The sequence below is a fragment of the Lepidochelys olivacea genome (genome assembly GCF_965140295.1).
Source record: "Lepidochelys olivacea isolate rLepOli2 genome assembly, chromosome: 2".
In the NCBI taxonomy this organism is placed as follows: domain Eukaryota; kingdom Metazoa; phylum Chordata; order Testudines; family Cheloniidae; genus Lepidochelys; species Lepidochelys olivacea.
This window is the reverse complement of record NC_140412.1, coordinates 134,585,539-134,595,560: the sequence shown is the minus strand read 5'-3', so window position 1 is coordinate 134,595,560 and position 10,022 is coordinate 134,585,539. Positions and strand designations below refer to the sequence as shown.

General features: G+C 39.3%; 1 long non-coding RNA gene across 1 annotated transcript in view; it reads left to right on the top strand.

Annotated features, from left to right (window-relative positions):
* Nucleotides 1-725: 725 nt before the first annotated feature.
* Nucleotides 726-10,022, top strand: part of LOC311515466 — a 62,309-nt gene continuing 53,012 nt past the window's right edge. The window contains exon 1 of the long non-coding RNA XR_014710149.1: nucleotides 726-798. This is a non-coding gene — a long non-coding RNA (uncharacterized lncRNA). The remainder of the gene's footprint in view (nucleotides 799-10,022) is intronic.

The window sequence follows — 10,022 nt, the reverse complement described above, 5'->3', positions numbered from 1 at the left end:
TTAAACATGTCTTTGTTGAAATGAAATTGAGAATATAAGAGCTGACATGGCAACTAAAAAATGCACAGCCACTGAGTTTTCTCAGCTGCTCGACTAAACAGTTAATGAAGGACTTGTTTCAGTCACACTTTCTGCTCTTGGAACACACATAGTTATGCCAACTGTGTATACAAAGAGGAGAGGAACACAAGCCACAAAGACTAGAACTGGATCCAGATCCAAAATCCCTAATAAATCAGTGGTGGAAATGAGATTTTGCTATAGCCTATTCCAGAGACAGGAGTTACCAATGAAGTTTGGATGTGAAACTAAAGTCATAACCCAGTTTCCAGGAAGCTTGGGGGTGTCTGTATACAGACATTTGATTCAGGCAGTTTTTCAACAAAAAGCAAATGTCCTGGTAGTATTTTACTTTTCACTGTGTGGGTTCCTGTCACTTGTTTTTACCCTCCTTTTAATTTGCAGATTTTTTCCTGTTAAAATAATTTTGTAAAACATTTGTATCTGAAGCAATGTGAAGCTAATAGCTTTTCCTTGTATCTTTCCGTTGAAAACATCTTGATCTTTTGGTGAAGGTCCATTTTAATAGGTCAAAATTAGAGGACCACCAATATGTCTTGCCATTGCATGGAGATGGGATCCAATTTGTCTTTTCTATTTCTAGGTACAGTACTATTATCCTGTCAATGCTAATTTGGAATTAATTGGCCATCCAGTGCAGTATCCTGTCTCCTACAGCAGCACCTTACAGATGATTCAGTTTGCACAATGCAGCAAATTGTACAATATTGTGCTATGGTGGGTATTGTTCAATACTAGAGATCAGTTTATAACCTGAAGCATAGACTGCTACCCTGTTTTCCTCTTGCTTTTTACTTCTGTTACATTTTATGGTGAAATAATAGCACTCCAGAGGAAGGAAAGGAACATGACATAAAATCTACAGTGAGTTCTAGCTGAGAGAAGGGTGCATAGGGTGCTGAGCATAGAGGCCAAACCATGCTAAAGCAGCAAGCTGCTATATAGGTTGTAATTGATAAGTAAGCCAATCTGTAATTAACAAAGCATTATGTGTCCTTAATACACTAGTTATGCTAAAGTCTTTAGTCTACAGGGGAATGACACTTCTGTAAAAATCTAATGTTGTGTGTGTGCTTACTTACAGCAATTATCCTGCACTAAACTACTGTGGTTCTGAGCAAAGAGAACCTATAGGTTAATTGCATCAGCCTATGTGGCTTATGAGTACAATTAACAGAGCCCTGTTATTTCCCCTTCGGGAGGAGGTGTTTCTGGATGAAATGTGGTGATTGGGTCTTTCGCCAAAAAGCAAATGTAATAAGATGAAAATGTGCAGGAACGTGCCGCATTGTTGAGCTACGGGGACTGGAGGTTGTGGGGAAATGGTAGCATTCTAGGGTCCTGATTCAGACCAGGGCATACTCAGGTACCTAGGTATTTTGTTCCAGAATCTGAGTCTCATTTTTTATTGGCACTATCATAGCAGTGTCTCTTATTGTGCAGGACACTGGTTCCAGCTATTAAAAATGTATAGTGGTAGGTGAAGATGCAATAGGCAGATGTATTTTGAAATATGCCTCTAATACTTAGAATGGTTCATGACTATTTAGTCAGGGATGGGAAATGTAAGGATAAATAGTCAATGCATGAGGAATGACATTCTGGAATCACAAACCCTGTCTCCAAATCTGAGTAAAAATTAAGATGAGAGAAGCAGTGGCATGATCAACAGAAAAACAACAAAGAGTGATGTCCAGAGCACTTCCAAAAAGTGCTACATGGATTAACACCAGAAGAATATATTGACTTTTGACAAAGAAGTTAAAGACCTAAAATTAGACATCTTAATGTCTTACATAAAAACCCCCAAAAGTGAAAAAGGCAATAAAAACTTGGGAAATCTGCCGGTAAAGAGCTACTCAGAGGGGAAATGCTGAAAGTTTGTGATGAGACTTTTGATAAAATCATAGAACTCTTCAACAAAGATTCCAGAAGAATGGAAAATGGTATTATACTCAAACCACAGCAAAAAAAGATCTACATGATTGCAACAATTGGAAAGGTGTTGCATTCCTTTCAGTGATAAGTAGTCTTGTGCAGTATCATCTTAAGGGAAGCAGTCAAGGTGTACCTTACTGAATAGCAAGATGGATTTCGACCCAGAAGATCATATGTCTACCAAATTTTCACAGTAAGTGTAAACACTGAAGAGAGCATTGAATGGCAAAAGCCACTCATTATAATCTTCATAGATTTCAAGAATGCATTTGATAGCCTCCATTGTAATTCACTCGGGATAACCTTGAAGTGTTATGGTATGCCTACAAAATAATTAACATAATGCAGGCTTTATATCAAAGTGCAGCATACACAGTTAAAATAAATGAAGGTTAGACTGAGTGGTTCAGCATCAAACAAGAATGCATTCTGTTTTTTGTCAGAGGAAACACAGATGGTACAATGCAGGCATTGCCTGGCTCAAACAAGAAAGTAGAAAATCTTAATTTTGTTGACATCATATTCTTAAGTGACAGCCCAACCAACATTCAAGGAAGGACCAAAAAAAAAAAAAAAAGAAAGAAACCCCAACCGCATCCAGCATTTAAAAAAAAATGGGGTCAATAAGCATTTATGGAAAAAATAAATCTAATGAGAATCCCAGCAACTCCCAACTCAAACATTACTTTAGAAGGCAAAGAAATAGAGAAAGTCAGTTAATTCACATACTTTGACAGTAACATGCAAGCCAATGGGGAAGCCCAGGAGTAAATAATATCACAAATTGGCAAAGCAGCAGCTGCATTTATCACCTTAAACAAGGCTTGGTCATAGAAAATCTACAATTTAAAGATCAAACTGCAAATATTCAACTCAAATGTTATTTCTATCTTAACATATGGATGTGAACGTTGGAAATCCATGAAAAGTATAAAGAGATGTTTAAATGTCTTTGAAAACAAATGCCTCAGGAAAATACTAGGTATTAAATGGAAGGAATTTATAAAATAATAAGATTTGTCAGAGAATTCAACAACTGCTTATCTCTAAAGATATCCAGAAAAGGAGATTGAACTATTTGGGACATGCACTAATAATGAAGCCAGAGCATCTGTCATGGCACGTGTGCCATTGGGCAGCTAGAGGAAAATGCAAAGGGGAAAAACAAAATAATTCCTCCATCAAACACTGCTTAGAGAGGGTAAACTTGTGTGACTTAACCACATAACTGACATGCACAGAGTGGCCCAGGCTGGAGAGGATGGTGAGCCTTGTTCATGCCTTAAGCAACGTTTGATGGCACGAAAACAATTCAAATTTGATGTAATATAGCCAGCAGGAAGAAGTTATATTAATGGTTCTCCTAAAAGGCCAACCCCTCTAATAGTAAGATCATTACATCCTGAGACAAATAAGGTATCTTAAGAAATGAATTCAGGGTACACTTCAACTTATGGACCTTATTTGTTCTTGAAAGCCATCTTGCCTTTTTGTGTCACTCTGACTGCTTGAAGAGGCTGGAAATTGATTAGCGCTTTCTAGCTGAGAATCTCCCCAGCATAAGGGAGTTGTCAGAAATCATAGAGCCCTGGCTGAGAAGAGAGAGAAGACATACCCCAAGTCCTGATGTTCTTTGGCTAGTCACAGCTGGCAAAGGCCCTATGTGGGCTGTTGCTAGCCGGCACAGGCTAGAGTGGGGCCAACTAAAACAGTTTAGAGTAGTCTAAACTCAAACCATTGCCATAGACCCAGCCTGTGAACCTGGAAATAACCACGGGCCCTGTACCCTGCAGCAGAATATCACGCCTTGTCTCTCTACCTAAGAGATGGTATAAACTCTATACTTACCATATAACTGCAGTTTATTTGATGTGTCTAACTATTACTAAAATCAGATGGGGTGTTCACCATAATAGCGTCACATCAAGAATCAGGATTCACTGAAAAAATATCAGTCAGTGGTATCATTACAGATGGCCTAGTATTGAAATTCCCAGTCCATTTTGGTACATACAAAATGCCTGTGGATTGTCAGGTAACCTGAACCTCCTAGAAACTGAAAATGTAGAACATCTCTCCAGTGATCTGTATCTGCAATGCACAGGAGGGTGACCTCATTCTTGCCCCTGTGGATATTACATTAAAAACAACGGCATCTAGACCTGGTATCTCAATTTATCTCCTCATAAGTCCGCCTACAGTATGTATAAGCATTAACTATACAAAGCTGATTTACACTTGTTGCCTGAGATTCAAAGAACTCCCTCTGTTCCGACAACCTCAGTACTCATTAACCATTATGCCACTAGTTTATCCCTGACAGGACCTGTACCTGGTGTAAACGTTCCAGATAGCAGCTTGATGAACTGATAGTGTTTCACTGTTACATCTTTTAGCAGCTGCTTCAGTTTCTTTGGCAATGTAATCCAAATATTTCCTCTTGTCTCTTCACACACTGCTTTTTATTGCTCCGATGTCTGTTTTATACAGATTGTTTTGCTGCTTCTTTTTCCATTTTTCAGTTTTCTTGTTTTTGAAGAGGAGTTGTTTGCTTTGACTTGTTTCCTTGTTTCACACATTTCCATGAATCCTCACTTATCCAGGCTTTAGGTTCACTTGTCTGGAAACCTGCTACAGTTATGTGATATTGTCAAGCAGAAAAGACCATGATATATCAATGTAACTTTTTGTACTGTGTCTAAGTCTTAGAGCATCGGAAGTCTGTTCTTGTAACGTCTTGCTTATTAGCCTTTTACTGTCCATTTTCTTAAAGCATTTTTATAGATTCCAAGGCCAGAAGGGCCAATTGTGATCATCTAGCCTGACCAGCTGTATAATGCAGGCCATATAACTTCCCCAAATTAATTTGTAGAACATATATTTTAGAAAAAAAATCAATTTTGATAAATACACCTTAGTCTGAATTGATATGTAGCACTGATGCCAAAGAGATTTCCAAAGAATGTGCATAACACCTGTAGCCTTGCTGATTGTGTTTCATGTCAGCAAGGTAACATCTCTTCTTGGGGACAACGAGATGACTAATCCAACTTCTTGTCCATTAGTTACAATGGGTAGGGGTAAAGATCCATCAGCCACTTTCATCAGTTTGGTCATCTTCCAGTTGACTTAAAGACCAAGCTAGCTTACTTCTTCCTTAAATATATTCAGACCATTGATGAGATTAGTTTGTGAGGATGCAGATATAGCTGTGCCATCCACATATTTCATGTCTGTTATGCAGAAGTCATGCAGTACCACCCCTGATATGTGGCTTGTCATGGCTTCCATCATTTGGTCAATAATGGTGTTGAACAGATCAGGGGCAGCCATGCACCTGTGACAGATGCCACAGTTGTACACAACCCTTTGGACACCCTAGTACCTAAGAAGACATAGCTCTCACTTTGGCGATGCATTTCTATGTAAACGTTCAGGAGCTTGCCAGGCACGCCAGAAGCTTGCAGGCAGAACCAAAAGGAACAGTGATCAACAGAGTCTAAGGCAGCTTTTAAATCAGTAAAGTCTATATACACCTCATCTTTCCTGCACCCAAACTCTTGGCTTTTTCAATAATTTGTCTAATGCTAAAAATCTGGTTCAACGTCAAGAGAAAAATCCAGCTTGCTGTAGGCAGCGTAGATTCCTTATGGTGGTCTTAATAAACTCAAGGATCACCCGCATGAAGAGTTTGCTTGGAACAGAATTGGAGTGGAAAGATTCCAATGGAAGCAATGGCTTCTGTCCCTTTATATGGCTATTAAACCTTGGCCAGCATAGAGATGCAACTGTGCCAGCTGGATACAGTCAGCAGAAATCAGTAATGACTTTTTGAAGGCACATGGTGATTTCATCATGTTATGAATGAGAAGGTCATGCTTTGGACCAGCTAGCCTCTGGTGTCTTCCCAAGTGACTCAGTGCAGGCTCTGGTGACTTGGCCATCTGCTCTGTATGTTGGGGTCTATACCAGCATGCCAACTTTATCAGTTTGATCCAACAAAAGCTGGATGGAGAACACCATGCAGATGGCCCTGCACATGCTGGAGAGATGATGTGGCTTCCAACATTGCACACTTCACCCTTAATATAGAGTAGGCTGCAACGTTGGCAGGAGATTGGCATTTCCTTTCTGGAAACAGATGACCTGAACTATGCATGAATGAATCCATTGTTGATTTAAAACCCAAACCCTAACCCTTGGTAATTTATTCCAATAGTTAATTACCATCACTATTAAAAATGCATGCCTTATTTCCAGTCTGAATTTGTCTAGCTTCAAATTGCAGCCTTTGAATCATGTCATATCTTTCTCTGCTTGACCGAAGAGCCCATTATCAAATATTATCAAATGGGTACTTACAGACTGCAATCAAATTACCCCTTAAACTTTTCTTTTTAAAGCTGAATAGTTTGAATACCTTGAGTCTATCACTATAAGGCATGTTTTTTTAATCATTTATTCATTTTCATGACTCTTCTCTAAACTCTCTCCAATTTATCAATATTCTCCTTGGATTGTGGGCACCAGAACTGGACACAGTATTCCAGCAGTGGTTGCACCCATGCCAAATACAGAAGTAAAATAACCTCATTTTTTCTACTGAAGAGTCTCATGATTGCATCAATTCTTCTGCGCACAGTGTTACACTGGGAGTTCATGTTGAGCTGATTATCCACCATCACCCCAAATCTTCTCCAGAGTTCCAGATTTGCATGATAGAGTCCCCTATCCTGTAACTATCGCCTACATTCTTTGTTCCTAGATGTATCCAGTTACAATTAGCTGTATTAAAACAGATATTGTTTGTTTGTTTGCCCAGATTACCAAGCAATCCAGATCACTCTGTATCAACGACCTGTCCTCTTCATTATTTACCATTCCCCTAATTTTTATGTCACCTGCAAACTTCATCAGTGATTATTTAAGTTTTTTTCCAGGTCACCGGTAAAAATATTAAATCGTGCACGGCCAGGAACCGATTCCTATAGGACGCACTAAAAATGCATTTGATGATGCTTCCCCATTTACAATTACATTTTGAGACCTATCAGCTAGGCAGCTTTTAATCCATTTGTGTGCCATGTTAATTTTGTATAATTCTATATTTTTAATCAAAATGTCATGTGGTACTAAGGCAAGCGCCTTACAGAAGTCTAAGCATATTTCGTCAGCACTATTACCTTTATCAACCAAACTTGTAAGCTCATAAAAAAAGATTTCAAATTAGTCTGACAGGATCTATTTTCCATAAACCAATTTTGATTGTCATTAATTATATTACCCTCACTTACTTGAGTTCCTTGTCAGCCTGCTCCATTATTTTGCCCCAATAGATGTCAGAGTGATAGACTTATAATACCCAAGCCATCCCATTTACCCTTTTTGTATATTGCCCATTAGTTTTCTTTAAGACTCGTAGGACTTCTCTAGTGTTCCAAGACTTATTGAAAATCAGCATTAACAGTCCAGTGAGTTCCTTAGCCAACTCTTTTAAAACTCTTGGATACAAGTTCTCTGAACCGCTGGTTTAAAAATGTCTAACTGTAGTAGCTGCTGTTTAACATCCTCCTGAGATACTTGTAGAATTGAAAGAGTATTATATGATGATGTGATGACTACATCATCTGTTTTTCCCAAAGACAAAACAGATATATTTATTGAACACTTCTGTCTTTGCTACTTTCTTATTGATAATGCTACCATTTCCATCTAGTAATGGACCAATACCATGGTTAGGATTCTTTTTGTTGCTTAAAAAAACTCCTCCTTATTGTACTTAACTTTCCTTACCATAGATTTCTCCTTGTGCCCCTTTGCTCCCCTTATTAATTTTCTGCAGTTCCTAGTTTCTGATTTGCATGTATTACTATCAACTTCCCCTTTCTTCCATTTGTTTTTGTGTGTGTCATTTTTTAACCAATAGTCCTGTTCCTTTATTGTGGCTTTTGGGGCACCAAGTAAAATGTTCTTAAATAATCACGTTTTTCTGATTAAATTCACCTGAGCTGATTTGTCTCATAATTGTTTTCAGCTTTTTGAAATTGGCCCTTTAAAAGCAGCAAGTATATTTATTACTGGTTTGGACTTTATTCTGTTTGCACATTACAAATGTCCTCACATCAAGAACACTTATACCTAAGTTACCGCTATTTTTTTAGTTCTGTATTCAATTCCTCTTTATCTGTCAAGACAAAGTCTAATATAGAATTCCTCATGTTGGATGCAACACTTTTTAAGTTAGGACATTGTTTATAATACTTAGACATTTCAAGGATGATTTAGTACTCGCAGCATTAGATCTCCAATGTGTGTCACTCAGATTGAAGTCCCCTAGGATCTCACAATTTTTTCCCTTACACATTATAGATAGGAGCGAAAGGAACATGTTCTCTATGGTGAATTGGTAGTCTGTAGCATACCCCATCTAATACCCCATCTTGTGCTTTATCTGTTAGGACATTGATCCATAAGCATTCAAGATCCTCTTCTTCTGAATGATTAGTGACTCAGAAACTGCTAATGCCATTTTTATATAGAGTGCCACTCCCTGACCCCTTTTTCTCACTTGATCCTTCCTAAAGAGGTTATACCATTGACTTTTAACATTCCTGTCATGTGAATCATCCCACCAGGTATCGGTAATGCCAACTAGATTGAATTTAAGCTCATAAATAAGCAATTCCAATTCCTCATTTGTCACCTTGACTCCTAGCATTGGTGTATAGACAATTGAGTAATTTCTTCTTTCTGTCCTTTGTTCCTTGATTAATTTTGTTCTCAACATTTGAATTTTGTGCTAAATGAGTGCTCATATCTTTCTTTTTACCCTCCCCTTTTTGTCAGTTTAACGCCTTTAGACTACTCAAAGCAACCTGTCCTTGAGGAGATTGATCCCCTGTCTCATGAGATAGAGGCCATCCAAAATATACAGCTCCTTCTGCCTATAGAAAGTGGACCAATGCTCCACAAAACCAAAACCCTACTCCACTTACCTAAGTAGCAATTCACTTCCAGTATCTTCTGCCTTCTGTCTTCCTTTGCTTGTGGCTAAGGGAGGATCTCAGGAAACATTGTTTGAATATTCTTCTTGTTCAGCATACTTCCACTTTCCTTGAAGTCATCTCTTATCTGTGACATATCCCTCAATGCAGTGAATGCAGTGTCATTAGTGCTGATATGAATCATCACTTGGGACCTACCAAATTCATGGTCCATTTTGGTCAAATTCACAGTCATAGGATTTTAAATATCGTAAATTTCATGATTTCAGCTACTTAAATCTGAAATTTCATGGTGTTGTAACTGTAGGGGTCCTGACCCAAAAGGAGTTAGTGGGGGGGCCACAAGATGATTGTAGGGGCTGTGTGGCACTGCTACCCTTACTTCTGCACTGCTGGTGGTAGTGGTGCTGACTTCAGAGCTGGGCAGCTGGAGAGCAGCGGCTGCTGGCCGGGAGCCCAGCTCTGAAGGCAGAGCCGCTGCTGGCAGCAGCGCAGAAGGAAGGATGGCATGGTATATGGTGTTGCCACCCTTACTTCTGCGCTGCTTCCTGCAGAGCTGGGCCCTCAGTCAGAAGCTGCCATTGTCTGGCCACCCAGCTCTGAAGGCAGCAGAGCAGAAGTAAGGGTGGCCTGGAATGGTATTGCTACCCTTACATGTATGCTGCTTCTTGCTGAGTGCTGCCTTCAGACATGGGCACCTGGCCAACATCTGCTGCTCTCTGGTCACCCAACACAGAAGGCAGTGCAGAAGTGAGGGGGGGCAATACCACGACCCCTCTGCAGTTCCCTTTTGGGTCAGGACTTCCAATTTGAGAAATACTGGTCTCGCCAATGAAATCTGTATAGTATAGGGTAAAAGCATACAAAAGACGAAATTTCATGGGGGGAGACCAGATTTCAGTCCATAATGCATTTTTCATGGCCGTGAATTTGGTAGGGCCCTAATCATCACCAATGCATCCTTGCTTGTCAGCTTCAGAAAAATATCCAATCTTGTCT